Raw genomic sequence first — 21,943 nt, 5'->3', positions numbered from 1 at the left:
CTGCTGAAATCAGCCACAATTCCCAGGCCTACTTCCTGCTATTACATATTTACAAATGGCTGTTACAGCCTTGATAGCTACAACAGTTTCCTTGGAACTCTGCAGACTACTGTGTTGTCACTACTTAGGGATACTCTCTAGGCTAGGAGTATCTAAACTAGTAGACACTCTGAAGGAAATAGGCCAGTCAGTAGCCCAATAAGGCAGTAAGTACCACCCTGGAGGTGAGGATTTATGGGATCTAGCCTGAACAATATTATTTACAGAGACTTTTGGCAAGTCAATCCTCTGGGCTCTTGGGCACTGCATTAAAAAGTGGAAAGTTTGGACCAACAGATGGCATAATGGTTACATTGCTGGACTCCCACACGGTTGGCTGTAGTTCAAGTCCTGGACCCAATGTTTTGAAACTCACAACAGGCACATATGTGTATGTGCCCAAAATCCTGAGAGAAGAACAGAAGAGAAGGGACTGTGGTGTGGCCATCCTCTGGGGGAGTGATTTCTCACTTTCTGTCTCTCTGGTAAGCACATGCACTGTATAGCAAAAATCCCTCTTAAAAAAAAAAAAAAGAAAGTTTGAAGAGTTCTATATTAAATAAGATGGCAAACCAGATCATATTAACTCTTTCCATAAAATTCAAAATAAAGCAATAATAGACATGCACACTTTAAGCTCACAAGAAAGGAAATCCTCAAATTTTTTTAAAAGCAAAATAATAAATTCAGATGGATTTTTTTGTTGTTGTTATAGCTACATGTGCTTACCAGAGAGAGCAATGGAGAGAGAGGGAAAGTGAGAAATCACCCCCTAGAGGGGATGGCCACACTCTAATCTTTATTTCAGACTACTCTTGGGATTTGGGGCATGCAGGCGAATGCACCCAGCATGACTTTCAAGTCACCAAGTCTGGGACTTGAACTGCACATTTGGCCATGAGGGATCTAGCACCTTAACCTCCACATCACCTACTGACTAGAATTTTTTTAAGGGTGGTATTCTCTCATCAGGAAGACTGCTCTGAACCCTTGGAAGGTAAAAACTTGAAAGGCAGATACTCCCTTCCTCTCTATCTCAACTTCACAATTTAAGTTGGATCTCCAAAGAGCTACCTATGCTTTTTGGGAAAATGTGCAAAACTACAACAAAAACAAGAAAAAAAAACCCTGCCACACAGAAGGAATGGCTCTGGGAAAAAGGGGAAGTAGTCTCCCAGGAAAACTTGTAATGTCAAGCCAAGCTGCAGTCATTCATTTATTCGTTCACCTACTATGTGTCAGGTTGTGAGCTAGACACTGGAAACCTAAGAGTAAACACAACAAGCTCTGTCTTGAAGAAGTGTATATTTTAGGAGTAGGAGACAGTCAATAAACAAAGAAGTTACATCCGGCAATGACAAATGCTAAGAAAAATAAACAAGGGTAAACATGGTAATACTGATGGACTGGATAAAGATAGAAAATCTTTTTTTTTTTTCCCCCCACAGGGTATGTGTGCTTGTGAGAGAGGGAGAGGAGAGAGAGTCCCAGTGGTGCATGGTCATGCCAACAATCCTTCTTCCTCCCTTATTTCTTTTTGTTGGATTTTTGGGTAAGCCAGCATGCATGCCCAGAGTGTTTCTCAAGCTGCCAAGGCCAGGACTTGAATAACAGTCAACCAAACACTCCACTCCTAGGTTTCTACCCCAAGAAATTCTTGCCTGTGGGGGCCAAGGGACAAATACAGGGTTGTTCGTAAAGGCAATGTTTGTGATAGCAAGGATCTCTCTCCAAATGTTAAACAACCATGATAGCAAAAATAAAGTGTGTACACTCATAAAGAGAGATACCACAGTTCAGTGACAAATGAGTAAACTAAAGCTACGTCTCTCTCCATGGATGAACTTCACATCACATATTCCAGAAGAATGTATACAAAACAATACCATTTAGACAAACTTCAAAAACTTGTCAGTCAGAACAGTATACAGTTTATGAGTGTGTCTGACAGATTTAAGAAGGCCTGGCTTGGGCTGAGTAGCTATATCTGTAGTAAAACTGTACAAAATAACAAAAGAATGAGAAAAACAAAATTCAGCCAAGGGCTTATGGCTAAAGCAGGACTTGTGAGCAACCTAGATTAGGGAATGATATATAGACATTTTTACCAGGACTGGCTGAGTTCCACTTTTTAAATTGATTGTGGATATTCATTGTATTATTATTTTTTAAATTGCCAAAGCATGTATGCATGCATGGGAGTGAGGGAGGAAGGAAACACCACCAACAGGATATGGCCACACTGCAATCCTTTTTCCATTTCTCCATCCTGTGAAAATCTGGGCTGCACACACACCTCCAGCATGTTTTTCAAGACATTGGGACTGGGATTTAAACTTCAGTTGGTCATATAGGATCCAGCTCTCCCAAACACTAGGCTATGGGCCAGTCTTCATTATTATTCTTTTTAATATCTACATATACATACATATTCTTTTATATATGTGTGTGCATGTGTGTGTGTGTTTTGTGTGTGTGTATATATATATATATATATACTTCAAAGTGTTTCTTAAATTTCTTTTAGAGATATATTTGTTATAGGCTGTGTGCACTTGCTGGAGAGGCAGAGATAGAAAGTGGGATATCACCCCCCAGGGGGGCATGGCCATGCCACAATCCTTTTTCCTTTATTCTCCTCTTGGGATTTTGGGAACACATGCATATGCGCCCAGCATGAGCTTTAAACCACCAGGTCCAGGACTTGAACCATGGTCGAGTATGTGAGAGTCCAGTGACATAACCATTATATCATCTGCTGATCCCATATTTCAAAGTGTTAAAAATATAGTAGGTAAACAAATTACTAAAGCCCTTCCTATTACTTAAAATTCAACCTGTGTGACTTCTCATTTTCAGTTGCCTAGTGAGAAAAGCAGTGTTCTCGTAGGAGTTATAAGGTTGAAATGAATTAGTGCACATAAATTGCTTGGATTAATACCAGACATATACCAAATGCTCAATAAATAGAATGAGTACTATTAACGTTTTCTTCCTTGTTACCACCAGCACTATCAGGAGAGCATCTTTAGTCTTATGATCAAGGTAAGGAATTTTAAAATCCCTAACAAAGGAAGAAGTCATCAACAAACATTTTGTATTGCTGAGCCTCAGTCTCCTGAGATTTTTAACATCATTTAAATGCTTGCATCAAAGTGAGCAACCTCATCTTTGCTCCACTCTGTGGGTGGCGTGGTTCTGACTGAAACCACTGGTTTAATCCAAAGGCTTATTTTCCTGAGTCATGATGAATAATGCTGACTCGGCTTTGTCTCAACAGCCAAGTATTCTCAAGGAGCATGGAGAAAGCTGTTTCTTGCTGCGTAAAGAATGTGATCAACTCTTCAACACTGTCTGTCCAAGCTGCCTCAGGCATTCTAAGTCTGTCACACAGACACAGACACAATGACTCGGTCCTCCTCATACGCTCTTAAAAAAAAATTTATTTATTACTTCTATGAGAGACACAGAGAAAAGTGGGGAGAGGAGGATACAAGTACCCCTAACAGGACCCTCATGCCACAGTCCATCCCAGCCTCAGCCAGCCTGGGTCATGGCACACACATGCAGCCCCAGCAAGTAGAGGGAGATCCTGGAACATGAACTGGGGACCTTCCCATGTGGGCCTAGTTGTCCTGCCACTGTGTGACTGTGCGACAGTCTGGCCCGTTTGTTCTTGACCTGTATTTTCCCCAATCTTGTCTCTTCTGGACATGGAATCCCTGGCTCAAGGATTCTAGCTTCTATCTCCACAGAGGCATTTTGGACTTAATCCTCTTCTTAATCTCCCTGTCACTGACATTGTAACTATTCCTTTCAAACTACTGGGTCATCAAAAAAGTCATGATGCGTTTTTGCATAGAAGAACAGAAAAATAGTCACAATTTTTCCAATAACTTAAGATAGCACATATATACCTGGTATCATATATACATAGTATTCATGTATATAATTCTGTTGTTTCCCATCTTTTAGAGTTATTAAATGGAAAAATGGTCCCTGGTTCTGGGCCCCATCTTTGTGGCTCTATTAAGATACATTTGGGGACCAGCAGATGGCATAATGGTTATGCTGCTTAACTCTTATGTAGTCAAGTGTGGTTTGAGTCCCGAACCCGGTGGCTTAAAACTCATGCAGGACACATATGTGTGCACGCCCAAAATCCTGAGAGAAGAATGAAGAAAAAGGGATTGCATCATAGCCATCCCCCATGGTAGTGATTTCTTGCCTTCTTTCTCTGATGAGTACACATGCCCTATAGCAAAAATCTCTTTCTCTCTCTCTCAAAAAAAAAAAAAAAGATACATTTGGTTGCAAGTAATAGAAACTCCAACTTAAACTGATAAAAATAATACAAAGATGGTACTGGCTGAGTAGTTAAAAATCTACAAAGACAGGGTGATCTTCAGTGATCCAATAACAGCACCAAAAATACAGTCGCTTTTCATCTCTATGATGGCATCTGTGGCATCCTAAAGCTGACTCTCTTCAAGTTTACAGAATGGCTGGAAGCAACTTTAGGGAGAGCATGTTGCCTTGTTTATTTCCAACAAGAAGAAAAAAAGTTCTCTTCTGGTAGTTTTCTTAGGAATGAGATATACTTTCTAAAGTCTCTAGAAATATTTTTCTCTTAACTCACTCACCTGAATTGTCTTCCATGTTCCAAACTAAACATAGCCAGAGGGATGGAATACATTGACTGGGGAGTAGCTACTCAGAACCAAGAGTCATGCTTTTGGAGTTCAGGTCTCCTCTCTTGGGGCACATAGGCTGGTACAAGAGGCACAACACCTTTACTCTGTTTGACCCTCACCTCTACCTGCTCTCTGTCCTAAGAGGCTAGTTCTCCAGAATGTATCACCTTGGCTTTTTTGTTCTCTAGTTTCTAGTTGGATTTGATCATGGGACCACCAACAGAAGATGTAAATATGTGAGAAGACAACACAGGGTCATCAAAAAAGTTCATCAAAAATGCATGCCATGAAAAACCTATGCATGGCTTTGAAAGTTTTTTTTTTAATTTTATTTATTCATTCATTTATTTTAATTTGACCAGAGAGAGACACAGAGATAGAGAGGGAAAGTGAAAAAGCAAGCCACCAGGTCAGCAACTTGAACCATGATAAGCCCTGTGGGAGTGTCTGGTGCCTTAACCACCTGCTCACCCCTGAAAGTTGTTTTGCACTGAAATAAACTCACACTTCAATCTTTTTTTTTTTTTTTTGAGAGAGATTTTTTCGCTATAGGGCGCGTGCTCTCGCCAGACAGACAGAGAGAGACATAGAGACAGAAAGCGAGAAATCACCCCCCAGGGGGGATGGTCACGCCGCAGTCCCTTCTCCTCCATTCTCCTCTTGGGATCATGGGCACGCACGCACACGCGCCCGGCGTGAGTTTTAAGCCACCGGGTCCGGGACGTGAACCGCGGTTGACTACGTGGGAGTCCAGCGACATAGCCATTACGCTAACTGCTGGTTCCCCCACACTTCAATCTTTTCACAGACTTTTTGAAGTTATCTCTCTGGCTTGTCCCTGCCTTAATGTGGATCTAACGTAACAGTGTACCTCTGGGGAAAGCTCCTGTTGGGTAACCCCAATGCCTTCCAGCTCCAACTCTCACCAGGGATTCCCTCCTTACCCCATCAGGGCCACAGATGGTAACAGCTCTTACCAGGCCCTTGTTGCTCCACTATTCCTCTTGGTCTTTGCTATGGCTTGAATGTTTGTGGCCCCCCTGAAATTCGTATGGTGAAATCCTCACTACTGAAGCAAAGGTATTCAGAGATGAGTGTTAGGAGGTGATTAGGTCATAGGGACACAGCCATTATGAAAGAGATCAGTACCGTCATAACAGAGGACCACAAGAGAGACCCCTTGCTCTCCTGCCAGGAGAGGTTAGGGTTAGAAGGTAACTGTCTATGAGTAGGTTGGCCCTCACTAGACACTGAATATGCCAGAGCCTTGATCTTGGACTTCTCAATCTTCATAGCTGTGAGAAATAAGTCAGTTTAAAAACCATTCAGTTTGTGGTATTTTGTTGCAGCAACCCAGATGGGCTAAGATAGTGCCCATTCTACTTTCTCCTTTGTAACTAGCCTATTTGCTAAACTCTGGGCATGACATCTTTTCCTTTCTGGACCTTGACTAGTACAATACCTGAATGAAAATCGGACAAATAATATACCAAGAAGAAGAGAGAGTGAACACTAGGCAGCCGAAAATAGCAAAAGCCCACTGTCATCCAAGACACCTGCTCTCCCGACCTACCCACAGGAAGTTGGAAACCTTCCCTTCACTGGTTTTTAGTAGATGGTGTACTCTTCTAGCTAGTTGTGCTATGAGTGCATATGTGGACAGTGCTTTTTAAAAACACACATATACGTAATAAGTCTTGTCTCTTTGTAGAGAAGTGCTCTCATCATTCTCTGACAGTGAAGAACTTTCAGTTGCTTCATGAGCTCAGTTCAGGTAGAGAATGATAATTCCTTTAGGCCTGCCTGCCTGATTGCTCTTACCGCATTACAACAATCAAGTGGAAAATGAAAGATAAAAACATCCATGGTAAAGAATGATTAGACAGGGAATCTCCAAACAGAATAGAACCAGGCCAGCCAGTGGCACACTGCTGGTGTCTGGATCTCACATAGTCAACTATGCAGTTCAAGTCAAAGACCAGGCAGCTTGAAACGCCAGCAAGGCATGTGTGTGTGTGTGTGTGTGTGTGTCCAAAATCTCGAAAGGAGAAATGGAGATTGGATTGTGACCATCCCCTATGGAGGGTGCGTTTTCACTTTCTCTCTCTCTAAACTCACCTGGAAAATTAAAAAACAAAAAGAAATTGGAACAGAACCTAAAGAAGAGAATTATTCCCCAAGAAATGCAAAACCTTCACAAATCTTTTAGTTATTTGACCAGATTTCAGCCATGGCCAGCAGAGTCCCCCTCACTATTAGCAACCTCTTCCCCATCCTCTAAGTAATGACTCTTTGTAACCCTAGGGGAAAAATTAAACACACACACACACACATACACACACACACACACATACACAACAAACAAAAAAAAAAACATACAGAAGTGCAATGACAGGTTAGGCCAAACCAATTTTCGTGAGGAGAAATTTGCATAAGAAAAGAGACACAAATGGTGGGTATCTGAGCCTTCTAAACAGTGTAATTCCTACAGGGCAAAAAACAAAAACAAACAAACAAACAAAAAAAACCAAGCAAGTCATCTGTATATTATTGGGAAGTGTATTGAAAAAGTAGAAGATACAGACTTAAAACTATGGAGGAATCCCATTCCCAAAAGTCCTACCCCTTTAGGAAAAAAATGAGCCCTTTGAACTTGGATAACTGGTTGACCTAGGATGAAGAAGGAAATTGCTGGGCTTTGTTATAATGAATGTATGTACATAGAAACATGAGAGAAAAAGACATTCCCAACCATTAATCAAGGTCTCCTTTCTTCTCTCCCCTTGGTAGCTTGGTGACGGTACTTTACAGTGGTGGAGAGGGGAGAGCCCACCTCCATTCAATGGATCCATCCCAACAGTAGGGGAAGGACTTGAACACCCACACAGAGACCTGCAGCTGGCTTCCTGCCTGGCAACAGCTGTGCAAACCACGTAAGAAGCATGAGGGGCAGGGGGGGGGTGTGTGTGTGTCACTGGTCATTCTCTGTAAGAACAAAAGGCCAAAGATGTAGAAATAATTTTATCAAAGGGATTCACTTCCTAGATGACCTCATTCCAAAGATCTGCAGAGCCCAGATAAGCATTCCAGGGCTCTCTAGCAGAGGGCTCCTCCAGGGAAAGGAAAGGGACAACAGGAAGCCGACTTTCCATAAGTCTGCACTGTCTTACTTGGGCTGAGGGACAGGACACCTGTGGCCTTCAAAGTAGTAATTCTTCATGCCGATTCTTCCAAACCCCACAAGAAGGTCAAATGAGGGTCACATCACCAACAAAATATGGCCTCCACTCACGCACATGGGTTCCCCTAGGGAGCTTTTCCTTCTACATCTCCAGCAAAAATTTCTCATACTTTCATTCAAATAAATTTATCATTCTTGAACATTTTCATCCTTTCCTTCCATCCTTTCTCAGAAAATACATTAAGTATGGCAAAAATAGGGGACCAGCCCCAAAGTTTAGTAGTTAAGGGAATCAGATCCTACACAGCAGACTGCTGTTCAAATTCTAGCCCATGAGGCTGGAAAAACATGCCAGATACATAGGCGTGTATGCCCCAAATCCCTGCAGAGAAGGGATTGCAGCATGACCACAAGGGGTGCTATCTATTTCCCCCATTCTCATCTCTCTCTGGTGAGTACATTTTGGCCTATAACAATTTAAAAAATAATAATAATAAAAATAGGGACCATCAGATGGCATTATGGTTATGTTGCTAGAATCCCATGTAGCTAACCGAAGTTTGAGTCCCAAACCTGGCAGCTTAAAACTCACTCTGGGTACATGTGCATAGGTGCCCAGGATCCCAAGAGGAGAATGGAGGAGAAAGAATTGTGGTGTGGGTGCCTTGGATCCCAAGAGGAGAATAGAGAAGGGATTGTGGTGTGACCATCACCCCAGGGGATGAATTCTCACTTTTTGTCTCTGTCTCTGTCTCACCAGTGAGTGCATGGACCCTATAGCAAAAATCTCTCTCTCTCAAAAATAAAAATTAAAATTAAAATTAAAAACAAGTAAAAAAATTCAGTAGACCTCAGAATATACTTGTTATACTTGTAGAATTAATAAATAAAATTTAGTGAGATTAATAAATTTGCAATGAAGAAAATTAAATGAGGTTTCTTTTTAGACACTTTTGAACTCTTCTACAGTAAATACAACTCCAAGCCCAGGAGACTGAAAGATAAAACATGCTCCTAACCTGGAAGAGCTCACAGATTTGTTAGAAGTCACATAGGCTTAAACAAATGATTACATAGTAAGTGCTACAAACTAATAATTTTATTCTGAAGATTCTGCTAATATTACATTGAATAATAAGACAGAATAAGAATCACTTATCAAAACTTTATTTTTTTTTTTAATTGCCAGAGTTCATATGCCTCACTGCAGAGAGACACAGAGAGAAAGGGGGAGAAAGCCATCCCCCATGGGGTGTGGTCATGCAGCAATCCCTTCTCCCCCATTTCCCCATCTTGTCAGGACTGAGGCCATGCACAAGTATCTGGAGTGTTTCTCAAGCCTCTGGGGACAAAAGTCAAACAGTAGTAGACCACGTGGGATCCAATTTCCTAAGTGATGGGGTTGGACCTCAATTTCATTTTGCACTGTTCAGTTTGGATCCCAGAATTTGTTAATTTATTCAGTATCCTTATCTTAAATCATGTTCCAATAAAACTTTCTGCAGTGGTGAAAAGGGTCTAAATTTGTGCGGCCCAACAGGGTAGCCATAGCCACTGTGGCTATTGAGCGCTTGAAGTGTGACTAATATGATTAAGGAACAGGAGTTAAAATTGTATTTAATTTTAATCTATTTGAATTTTAACAGTCAAATGTGGCTAGGGGTTACTATGAGGAGATTTCAAGAAGTTTGTGAAAAAAAGTGGAATCAAAGTATGAATTTATTGGGAACCAGCAGTTAGCGTAATGGCTATGTCACTGGACTCCCACGTAGTCGACTGCGGTTCATGTCCCGGACCTGGTGGCTTAAAACTCACGCTGGGCACATGTGCGTGCGTGCCCAAGATCCCGAGAGGAGAATGGAGAAGGGATTGCGGTGTGACCATCCCCCCTGGGGGGTGATTTCTCGCTTTCTGTCTCTATGTCTCTCTCTCTCTGTCTGGCGAGCGCACACGCCCTATAGCGAAAACCTCTCCAAAAAAAAAAAAAAGAATGAATTTATTTTGGTGATAAAATACAAAAAAAAATAAAATAAAATAAAGAAAGCTGTGCAGTTTTATCACAGTATGCAGTTTTTCATGAACTTTTGAAAGACCCCTTTTATGTGGTAAAACATAATTCCAGAGTTCTATCCCATGTAGATCTGGCCAGATTATCAAAACCAGTGAAGGTTAATCAATTGAGATTAGAATCAAGGAACATGCCAGTGTGAATGGCCAATGAGGCATTAAGAAAGACTCACCTTCCTGCCCACTGGGCCCACCGAGACTTACATGTCTGGAAGAAAGTGAGCTGTGACTCAGATGCAGCAGAAAAGGAGGTGGGAAGCTCAACCATCAAGCAAGGTCCCAATAGGGGTTACTCTCCCTCTCTATCTGTTTATCTCTCTCTCTCACTCTCTTTCGTAAGTGCACATTCTCTCTGGCAATTTAAATGAATGAGTGAATGAATAAATAAAATCTTTGGATGTTAATTTTCAGGTAAGATATCTGATATTGTTGGGAATGCTGTTAAAAATTCGGGACCAGCAGTTAGCATAATGGCTATGTCGCTGGACTCCCATGTAGTCGACTGTGGTTCGTGTCCTGGACCTGGTGACTTAAAACTCACGCCGAGTGTGTGTGCGTGCATGCCCAAGATCCCAAGAGGAGAATGGAGGAGAAGGGACTGCGGCATGGCCATTCCCCCTGGGGGGTGATTTCTCGCTTTCTGTCTCTCTGTCTCTGTCTGTCTGGCAAGCACACGCGCCCTATAGCAAAAGCCTCTCAAAAAAAAAAAAATTCAGTGCAAAAGTTCAACATTGAAGGAAATGTGGTTTTGCAGTAATACTAGGAAAGAAAATTCTGGGGGGAGCACACGTTTATGGAAAAGCAATGCTCTGACTAAATTAAGAAAACTACAAGAACAGACTGTACTTGGAAATGATTTTGGTGCACGTAATTCATAATTGTGTCCAAACCACTGATATCTCACTAAAGGAAATAGGAACGGTCACTGTAAAAATTACAAATATTTTAAAATGGAAACAAAGTAACTATAGCACAAAACTCTTGTGATAAAGCTCATATTAACTATCCAACTGCCTCCTCCCATAAGCAGAGACAACCAAAAACCCCTACATCAAGAGTAACAACAAAAACTACTTGTACACATTTTCTTTCTCTGTTGCCCATCAGTGATTTGATTTTAGAAAAGAGCTTTTGAATAATTACTTTTTAAATCAACCTACATGTCCCGGAATAGTACTGAATTCTTTTGGAATAATTCTTAGATGTTGGTTCCATTTTGATGAAAATTAGTTGGAATAGTCTAATAAATTATTCAATAAATGGAGTACAAAAAAATTTCAGGTCGTGAAGCTTTTTATGAATTATAATGATCTGAAACAAGCTTACACAGGGACACACTGAAATTGTCTACCAAAGCAAGGGAGGAAATGAGCTAATTAAAACTGTTGAGAGCTCAGAGGTATATAATACCTTGACTTGTGGGAAGGATTGTTTGATGGAGGTCCCACTTTTAATTGGATCAATTTATATTCTGTAGTGAAATGGGATATAATTGAAAGGCTGCAATTTTATAACATTTAACTTTGGTGAAACATACAAAAGAATCATCATAAACAGAGAAAAATCATTTGACAAGTTGTCCCTTGTAAAAATATTAATTGAATAAAAATTCTCTGAATGGGGGGCAAAAGACATATCTTGTAAAATTATATGGGTTGAAATATTAACATAATTCAATATAAAAAAATTAAAATTGAAACTGCCTTCTATTTAGCTGCATTTGCTCTGAGCTTCCTGAATAATTTAGCACCCGTAGAGTGGTTATTTTTTTTCAATTAAAAATATTTTGGCCAACAGAGAAAGGTCAATTTCAAGTTTATTAATCACAAAATATAACTATAAATAATACAGCAGGCAATCTTATTTTTAAAAATTAAAAATAATGATATTGGGAACCAGCAGTTAGCGTAACGGCTATGTCGCTGGACTCCCACGTCGTCGACCGCGGTTCGCATCCCGGACCCGGTGGCTTAAAACTCACGCTGGGCGTGTGTGCGTGCGTGCCCAAGATCCTGAGAGGAGAATGGAGGAGAAGGGATTGCGGCGTGACCATCCCCCCTGGGAGGTGATTTCTTGCTTTCTGTCTCTATGTCTCTCTCTGTCTGGCGAGCACATGCGCCCTATAGCAAAAACTTCCCCCCCCCAAAAAAAATAATGATATTGAAATAAATATGTTCTTTTAAAAATGCGAGTGATTTATTGCATTAGAGACAGATATAACTAAGAAACCGCTTAACATATGTGAATATGTACCATAATAATTATTCTGCTTATGTTTTCTTAATCAATATAAAAGTGTTTTAAAATGTTGCTTTATGGGGACCAGCAGTTAGCGGAGTGGCTATGTCTCTGGATTCCCATGTAGTCGACCGCGGTTCGAGTCCTGGACCAGGTGGCTTAAACTCATGCCGGGCACGTGCGCGTGCGTGCCCAAGATCCCGAGAGGAGAATGGAGGAGAAGGGATTGCGGTGTGATCATCCCCCCTGGGGGGGTGATTTCTTGCTTTCTGTCTCTCTGTCTCTCTCGGTCTTTCTGGCGAGCGCACATACCCTATAGCAAAAACCTCTCTCTCAAAAAAAAAAGTTGCTTTATGTATGTGAGCAGTGTTATTTGCTACTTTTCTCTTTTAATTTTCTCAAGGACACATGCACTTACCAAAGAGAGACAGAGAGGTGGAGAGAGGGCAAAGGAGAAAGCATTCCCCCAGTGGGACATAGTCATATTGCCACCCTTTTGCCTCCATTTCTCCACCCTTTGGGGATTTGGGGCATACATGCACACATGCCCAGCAGGTTTTTCAACCTGCTGAATGGCTCTGTCAGCCATGTGGGATCTGGCTTCCTTAACCACTAGGCCATGTGGCCAGCCCTATTATTTTATTTTATTTTATTATTATTTTTGGGGGGGAGGAGGTTTTTGCTATAGGGCACATGCGCTTGCCAGACAGAGAGAGAAAGAGAGAGACCGAGAGACAGAAAGCGAGAAATCACCCCCCAGGGGGAATGACCACACTGCAATCCCTTCTCCTCCATTCTCTCGGGATCTTGGGTACGCACACACATGTGCCTGGCGTGAGTTTAAGCCACCGGGTCCAAGACTCAAACCATGGTCGACTACGTGTGAGTCCAGCGACATAGCCATTATGCTAACTGCTGGTCCCTCATTTTATATTTTTTAAAAGATTTATTTACTTTATTTTATTTATTCATTAATATATTTTGCTATTTTTCATTTGACCAGAGAGAGACAGAGAAAGAGAGAGAGGAAATGTGAGAAAGTTAGCTGTCGGGTCCAGGACTTGAACTGTGGCCGACCATGTGAGAATGCAGTGCCTTAACCACTGCACCACCTGCTGGCCCCTATTTTCTATTTTTTTTTAAATAATTTTTTTAAAAATGTTGCCAAAGATCTCATGAACTTGCCAGAGAGAAACAGAAAGAAAAAGGAGAGAGAGAGATACAAAGAAAGTACCTCCCAATGGGGGCCACAAAACTGGCTATTTAAGGGCACTGGACTCTCACGTGGAAGATCGCAGTTCGAATCCTGGATCTGGCAGCTTGCTTTCTTGCTTTCCTTCTCTTTCTCTCTCTGTCTATTTCTCTCTCTTGGTCTATCCCTCTCTGGTCAAATTAAAATAAAGTTAAATAAAATAATTCTTAAAAAAAAAAAAAAAAAGAATGTTAGGGCCTGGGGCCACTATGATTCAAACCCTGGCCCCAGTGGATTGGAAAACACAACAGGTATGTGGGCAAATAAGCCCCCAAATCCTGACAGGTTGGTGAAATGGAAGAGGAAGAATTGTTGCATGGCCAAGATTCATGAGGGGTTGGTGGGATCCTTATTCCTTTTTTTCTGTCTTTCTCCTTTGTGTGTGCCCACACCCTCTGCCAACTAAGGGGGAGGAAAAGGATTTTAGGGGCTTGACAGTGGCCCAACAATAAAACGCAATGCCCAGTGAGGCTGACCCACATGGGAGAGTTCTGGGTTCATGTAAGAGACTTTACAGTGTACAATAGGCCCACATGTGCCTGTGATCTGGGGCTGGCTGAGGCTGAGGGTGGACCATATGTCAAGACCCTATTGGGGAGCTGACTTATAGCCTTTTAGTTGCATGAATTGGATCCTGAATGGCCAATTGAGCAGTGCGAGCTCTGTACCCCATGGCTTGACAAACACAGTGGGAGCCTTTCTATGCGTACCCAAAATCCTGAGAAAAGGGAGAAATGGAGAAGGGACTGCAGCATGACCATGCCCACCCATGGGAATGCTCTCACTCCACCCCACCTCCCTCCAGCAAATACATGGACCTTCTAACAAATTAACAAAAATAAAAAAGACTTTGTTGGGTGTGCAGTCTTTTTCCCTTCTTCTCTCATTCATGAAGGGAAAAATTGAGTAAACTTTTTTTTAAAAAACTTTAGTTTTATATTCATTATAATATAATTACTACAGTTCTACCCTGTGTTGAAACACATTTGTTAGTCAATAGATAATTTCAAAAACTGCAGTTTACCTCATTTTAGTACACCTTTTCTATCTCAACAGTGTCCCAGGTAGAGTAAATTCTTAGTTACCCTAGCCAAAGAGCTTATCAGTTGGCATCATGACCGTTCACATATCATTCTTTTCCACTCAACTGGAACTTCCTTGGGAGTAAGGATTTGATATTTACTGACTCTGTATTCCTTTAATTGCCCTTACTCGGTGCAAAGATCTGGTTAGCTGTTTTAGTCCTCTGAGGTGAACACTCTCAGAGATTAGTGAGGATTGAAATAAACAGATCACCATTTACAGATGGGAGAATGAAGTGGGTAAGAGGTTAAGGAATTCAGTTGTGCTCCTACAGCCTCAGACAGTGGTCCAGCTGGGATCTGAGCAGTAAATCTGGCTGCAGAGGCTATGCTCCTAACCACAGCCTACCTCGTTCTCTCTGGGCAAACATTCCCAGTAAATGTGGAATCAGTCAAAATCAAGTGAAAGAACAAGAAGGCAATCACGTGCATCACAGTGAGGAAGGATAAAAAGGTGGCAGTGACATGACTTCAGTTCATACCAAGAATTGGAGGTTTCAAGGGAAAGTGGCTTACCTTAAACAAACAATCATATTTACACATGCATTGACTGCCAGATGAGAGTTAAGAATATAGAGGCCTCTTCATTTGGGCTGTTTACTCAGACACTGATAACCGGATACTCTGGCTGAAACAAGGGTGTGCCTGTCCCATCCTGCAGCTGGTGCCCGAGGAACAGGAATGAAGTCTTGCAGACATTTCCCACATGTCTGGGACTGGAGGTGGGGATGGCTGAGGGTCCAGGTCGTCGGCAGGGGAAATTTGGGGGAAGGAAAAGCAAGGTTAGATTTCGACCTTTGGTCCCCTAGTGAGACCTGATGGAGCCTTTGACAGAGCTGGAACTGTAGGAAAGAAAACTGTCCTGGAAAGAATACAACCAGTGAGGTCGGGGCTTGTTGAGTTTGAGACACTGGGAAAGTGGTTGGAAAGAGAAAATATGACAAGACTGATAGGGCCAAGGCATTCTGGGCTGCTTGGAGGTGAGGACTCAGTGATATTCCTGGAAAGAAAGGCTTGGGGTGATAAAGATGCAGTTGTCCCACACCACTCCCTGGAAGGAGCATGGGATGAGAAAATAATATTAAAGAAACAATTGTATTCTTTCCCCTGCTGGTAACAGAGGCCTTCGTTTGAGCTGGAGGTGAAGGCATAACAGGTCATAGTGAGATCACCTCTACATCCTCCAAGGCAGACATAACTGCTATAACTGCTGACGGCCCCAGATGCTTCATGTGCCCAGAGCAGCTGTGAGCTGCACGGGGGGAAGCCTCCTCCCTCCACCCTGCTTACTCCTGCTTTTCCCTCAGTGGCTCAGATCTGCATAGTGGTCTTCCTTTCCCATACCTGGTTCTTTTTTATCTTTCACAGGTGTTTTCCCCAATAAACTATGCACTTTTAATTCCATTTAGTATCTGCTTCTTGCGGGACCCAAATGGATACACTTCCCACAACTTGGAATGTGGTTCTGCATTCTAGTGTCACATGGTCTGGTATCTTCTGGAATTTAAGACCCATGATTAATATTTGACGGATTCACTTGTTTATGGGCATTCATTTAATCAATTACTTCAGTAGGTATTGATTAAGCACCCACTGTATGCCAGGAATGGTGCTGGATCCAGGGGATAGGATGGTACACAAGGAAGACATTAAGTGAAAATTCTGTCTAGGCAACTTGGAAAATAAAAGCATGAGGAATTCAGGGAGGAAAAGCTCCCTCAGAGTGTGACCAAACTTAAAGCAATGCCTTCCTTCTGGTGAAAAAAACATGCAAATGATGGTCCCAACAGACTACAAAGTCTTGAACTCTAAGCAAGGTAACTTCTGCTGTCCTTCTATGCTGTACATATTCAGTTATTCCCACCAGCAGCCTCCAGAGAGAGGCAACAGCACATGAATGGCAGGGTAATAGCACAGCCTCGCCGACTGCAATGGCAGCTTCCACAGGTTGGTATCTGCTAGCTCCCTACCACACACATACTCCTGAGAACAGGCAGAACACATCCCCTTCGCTGGAGCCACCAGGAATTCGACTTGCATAAAGTGCCTCCAAAGTCACCCCATTTAACAAGCTCCGGAACAGGGAAGGAGCTGGCATCCAGTGGAATTTTCTGTCAAAGTCTCTGGGAGTGGGACTAGTGTGGGGGTGGGGGCTCAGCAGAGTCCTGAGCCAGTTGAGAGGCTGTCCCTGCAAACAGACTCTCAGGAGTCCCCTTCCTCCCCCACATCTGTGTGATCCAAGGAAGCTAGAGGCCACCACAGCCTGAGAAGCCTTTGGAGGTCAGTCTCAGAGCCTGTGGGTCTGTCTCTGACACTTCAGGGTCACACTTAGCACTTGGCTGTAAAGACAGGAGATGGGGCTGAACACTGGTACAAAAGTAGAACATGACACTCTGCAAGGCTGACCTGCATGGGAAGGTTCCCAGTGTATGTCCAGAGACCTCCCTAAATTGCATGCCCATGATTCAGAGCTGGTGGGAGCTGGGAGTGTATCATGCCATGGAGACCCTATGAGGGATGCCTCTCTTTTTGTCTCTCTTGCTTTTGAAAGAAACAAACTTTAAAAATGAAAAAAAAAGGGGGGGATCAAGCTCAAGCCCTACTGAGAAAATGCCCCATGAGCCACCTAGGAGTTACTGCTTCGGCCAGCACAGGTGACCATGGGAGAAATAAGAGCCTCGGAAGAACAGTAGGATGGATTGTGCTTCTTGGAGGCAAGGACTCTTGGAGAGGTAGCAGGTTTGAAACCCAACTTTGCCATCCTCATCCTGAGACAAAGAGCCAGTCTTTTAACTCTGTAGGCCTCCATGTCCTCTGCTCTAAAGGAGGGAGAGGAGCTGCAACACCTCACTGGGTGGTTGTGACGATTAAACAAAATAACACATGGGAAGCATCTAGCACTGGGCAAGCAGCTTGAAAGTACGTGACCAGGACCTACTGATTATTGCTCTTACTTGTCTGGCTCTAGCCATTATCCTGACTTCAGTTGCCACTAACCATGTGTCCTACTTCCCCATAAAAACAGGAAAAATAAAATACAAATTCTCTTTAGCCTTCAGGAAGTGGTTTTCTACAGTTAGACCCATATGAGGATTCCAGGGACTCCTGGACTCTTTGTGGACACACTAGTCAAGGCCTACTGAGAAAATGCCCCATCAGCCACCTAGGAATCACTGCTTTGGCCAGCACAGGTGACCATGGGAGAAATAAGGGCCTCGGACAGAACAATAGGGTGGATTGTGCTTCTTACAGAAATTTCTTCTCTGACTCGGAGTAACAGGTTTTAATCTCAGGCTCGCTGCCAGTTAGGAAGTGAAACCCTTTCCGGAACACTTGCTGTTTTGTTGGTTTTTCCCTAGAGATTTAACAACTTCACCTAGAAACTTTTAGCTGAAGAACTGCTCTGTATTTATTTATTTATTTGTTTGTTTAGTTATTTATTTATTTTATTTATTCATTTTTTTTTCTTTTTTTTTAAGAGGTTTTTACTTTAGGGCGCGTGCACTTGCTGAAGAGAGACAGAGACAGTGAGAGGAAATTGAGAAATTGCCCCCAGGTGGGAGGACCATGCCACAATTCCTTTTCCTCCGCCCCCATGCCCGGGGTGAGTTTTTTTTTTTTTTTTTTTTTTTTTTTTTTTTGAGAGGTTTTTGCTATAGGGCGCATGCGCTCGCCAGACAGACAGACAGAGACATAGAGACAGAAAGCGAGAAATCACCCTCCAGGGGGGGTGGCCACGCTGCAATCCCTTCTCCTCCATTCTCCTCTCGGGATCTTGGGCACGCACGCACACGCGCCTGGCATGAGTTTAAGCCACCGGGTCTGGGACTCGAACCGCGGTCGACTACGTGGGAGTCCAGCGACATAGCCATTACGCTAACTGCTGGTCCCAACAAGTTATTTCATGGTCTCTTCCATGTGAGGGAACACTGTGACCTCTGTCTCTAAGCCAACATATGAATGCCCCACAAGGGGTATGTTCTCTGTCATCTGCATGAATTCTGGGACTGTACATGCAGCACAAGGTGGCCACACCGAGCTGTGTTAGTCATTCCTTTCTTAACCCTAAAGGCCTAAGTGAGAGCATGCGAAAGGAAAAGAGTCATTGTTTCTGCTGACAGCTTTGCCTTCAGAATCTGGATGCCAAAGCTGGTTTCAGCCTGAAGAGTTGTGGGCAGGATTGGCATTGGGAGCAGGGGCTGAGGAAGCTTCTAGACTTTTCCATGTTCATTACGAGCACTTCTGCAGATGGCAGCACAGAACCCGCCCCCATCCTCCCATGGCAGGTTCTCTTGGGCAAACAGTCATTTGAAGCCACGGAAGAACAATGGAAACTCTTTTCCCTTGACGCTCATTTTCCCCTCATTTGAAACCCATTGTACTTGTAACCTCAGATCAGGACTAAATTCTGCAACTCTAGGGAGGCAGCTGGGCCATCCCCACCTCAGCTTTCCAAGCCTTCCTTCATCTTGTCAGCCACTCATGCTGGGATTTGCAGGCTGCTGTGAGAACCAGGCAGGAACCAGCCAGTACCCAGGCTATAAATACTCTCTTTGGCAGCTGGTTTTACTTGGGAGCTCACAGCTGAGGGGCGGGCCTCAGGAAGCACCTGCACCTCCCCAGGGCACATCTGAGTCTGGGCCTGGCTTCCCCACCCTCCGCCTGTGAATGGTGCTTTCCACTGACCTTTTCCAGCTCTGAGGAAGCCAAAGGGTAATCCAGCTTCCCAGGGGAATGTACAGACCAGGCTCCAAGCCACCAAATCCCTTTACACTCAGCCTGAGCTTTATTTTTGCAAAAGTTGATAAAACTGAATAGCTGAGGATAAAATAAGGAGTGGAGAGAGGCGAAGAGAAAGGGGAATGAAGCTCTTTTATAGATAGTCCCCCCCCCCCCTCCTGATTGCACTTGTTTGGAAGCAGGAAGCCACCACTAATCAATCAGGCCTCCTTCCCTCTAATGAGTCAGAAACAACTTGACAATTGGAGAGTTTTTCAGAAATCAATGAATAAATATTTTCTCTTTTTTCCTTTTTTCTTTTTTAGCTTTGTTTTATTTATGAAGCATGGGCTAAGAGATCCCTTCTGGGCATTTTAAATAACCAGAAGCAAGTCACAACTGCAGCTAATGGGCAATTGTAATGGAGTTCTGCTGTGCGACTGTCATTCAAAATGAGATGCAATTTAAAAGCCAGACTGTTTATGAGATGAGGAGAGTTTAAAGACCCATTGGATGACAGTTCTCACACTTAAGCAAGCAGAATCTTCTGTGAGTAGAATACCTTTGCTTAGAAGACAGATCCCTGTTGCCCATGCCCTGTGACCTGACCCTATAGATTTAGACCAGGGCCAAGAGTCTGTGTTTGTGTTCCTAAGTAACCAACCTGGAGACTTCGGGTCAGGACAGCACTTTTAGACACAGTACCCTAAGATAATAGTCCCTAACCAATAGCAATAGCAGCACTAGGACACGTGTTAAAAATGCAGGTTCTCAGGTCAACCCCAGATCTACAGAAGCAGATATATGTCCTTGGGGCAGGGCTCAATAATCCACTTTAACAAACCTCCAGGTGACTCTGAAGTACACTAAAGACTGAGAAGCATTGCAGTAAGAGATTTTCAGAAGCAGAGTGTGCAAAGCCTGAATAGTAGTGATTCTGAAATGTAGTCAAGACTGAGAACATTTGTTCTGGATCTTTCCACTGGGATATAAATGCTAATCTCACTTCCACAGCTCCTATTTTTCTTAGCAGTCACCTTTCTGAGCCCAAACTAGTTAATAAAGTGAAGGAGAGAAAATGTGGGCTTAGTTTCAAATAGCAAGGACTCAAGTCCTGGCTTCAGATGAAACCTCCTTTAGTGTCAGCCTTTTCATGTGTGTAATGGAAGAAATACCACCTAGCCCATACAGGTGCTGTGGGGAGTAACGAGAATATCTAGAAAAGCACTTAGCCAGTGTCTGGCAAATTGTAGGAACTTGATTTTCCTCTGTGTCTCTTTGCAATCATTATTTCCCTTAGTTTAATTGGGGTCTGGAATGAGATTCTTAGTCTTTACAGGAATATGGCTTGAGGGTTTACTCTCCAGAAAGCATCAAAAGACTTACTTTAAAATTCAAATCTCATTTTAGGGTAAATGTAAAATGAGCTCAGTGAGCAATCCTGATTTTAAAGACTCCTGGTGATCTGAGTGTGGAAGCAGCTCTAATTCAGCTTAGCCTGATGCCACTTTGCAGTCAGAGTCACTTTCTCTTCTACTTATATATGTCTCAGTAATGGACATAAACCTCCTGATATCATTAGGCATTTTGCACAAGCATTTCACTTTCTCAGTTGGTCTCAATTGCTTATAAAAGTGTCAACTCCCACTGCAGTTTGGTGACAAGTCTGTCATCAACTGGTATAAAATCACTGTGTGTGTGTGTGGGGGGGTGCTGTATGTGTCTGTGCACACACATGCTTGAAACTTGAAACTTGGTTGGAGATCAGTCACTTATAGGAGAATAGATTCAGTAGCCACTGTATCATGAAGCCATTTTGCCTGTGTTTTATATTTTATTACTTTTTTTAGAGTTATTTATTTATTTAGCTATAGGGCACATGTGCTCACTGGAGATACAGAAAGAGGCAGAGACGGGGCCGTGGCCACGCCACAATCCCTTCTCCTATCGAGATTTTGGGTATGCACACACATGCACCTGGTATGAATTTTCTTTTTTTTTTTTTGGAGAGATTTTCGCGATAGGGCGCATGCGCTCACCAGCCAGCCAGACTCACCAGCCAGCCAGAGAGAGACATAGAGACAGAAAGCGAGAAATCACCCCCCAAGGAGGATGGTCAAGCTGCAATCCCTTCTCCTCCATTCTCCTCTTGAGATCTTGGGCACGCATGCACACGCGCCCGGCGTGAGTTTTAAGCCACCGAGTCCGGGACACGAACCATGTCGCTGGACTCCAACTACGTGGGAGTCCAGCGACATAGCCATTACACTAACTGCTGGTTCCCGTACCTGGTGTGAATTTTAAGCCACTGGGTCTGGGACTTGAACCATGGTTGGCTATGTGGGAGTCCAGCAATATAACCATTATGCTATCAGCTGGTCCCTCCATGTTATTTATTTGCATCCATTCACTGTACATCATTACAGCATACAAAATGAGATTTTCCATCCAGAGTACACTGTATATTGTCTCAATCAAGCACATCAACAAACATGTTATTGTCAGCAAACGATCTTCCATTTCTTGTTTTCTGTATGTTTTGCTTTTTCCCCCCATCCTTGGTTCCCTCTCTCTTACCCTCTGCCACCTCCTGTTCTCCTCCCACACTGTCTCTGTTATCTATTTCTATACCATTTTCCCCCCAACATTTTATTGAATCACCAAAGACCCT

This window comes from Tupaia chinensis, unplaced genomic scaffold (assembly GCF_000334495.1).
Source record: "Tupaia chinensis unplaced genomic scaffold, TupChi_1.0 Scaffold147534_1, whole genome shotgun sequence".
In the NCBI taxonomy this organism is placed as follows: Eukaryota; Metazoa; Chordata; class Mammalia; order Scandentia; family Tupaiidae; genus Tupaia; species Tupaia belangeri.
The sequence above is the reverse complement of the archived record's forward strand: the minus strand, read 5'-3'. Positions refer to the sequence as shown.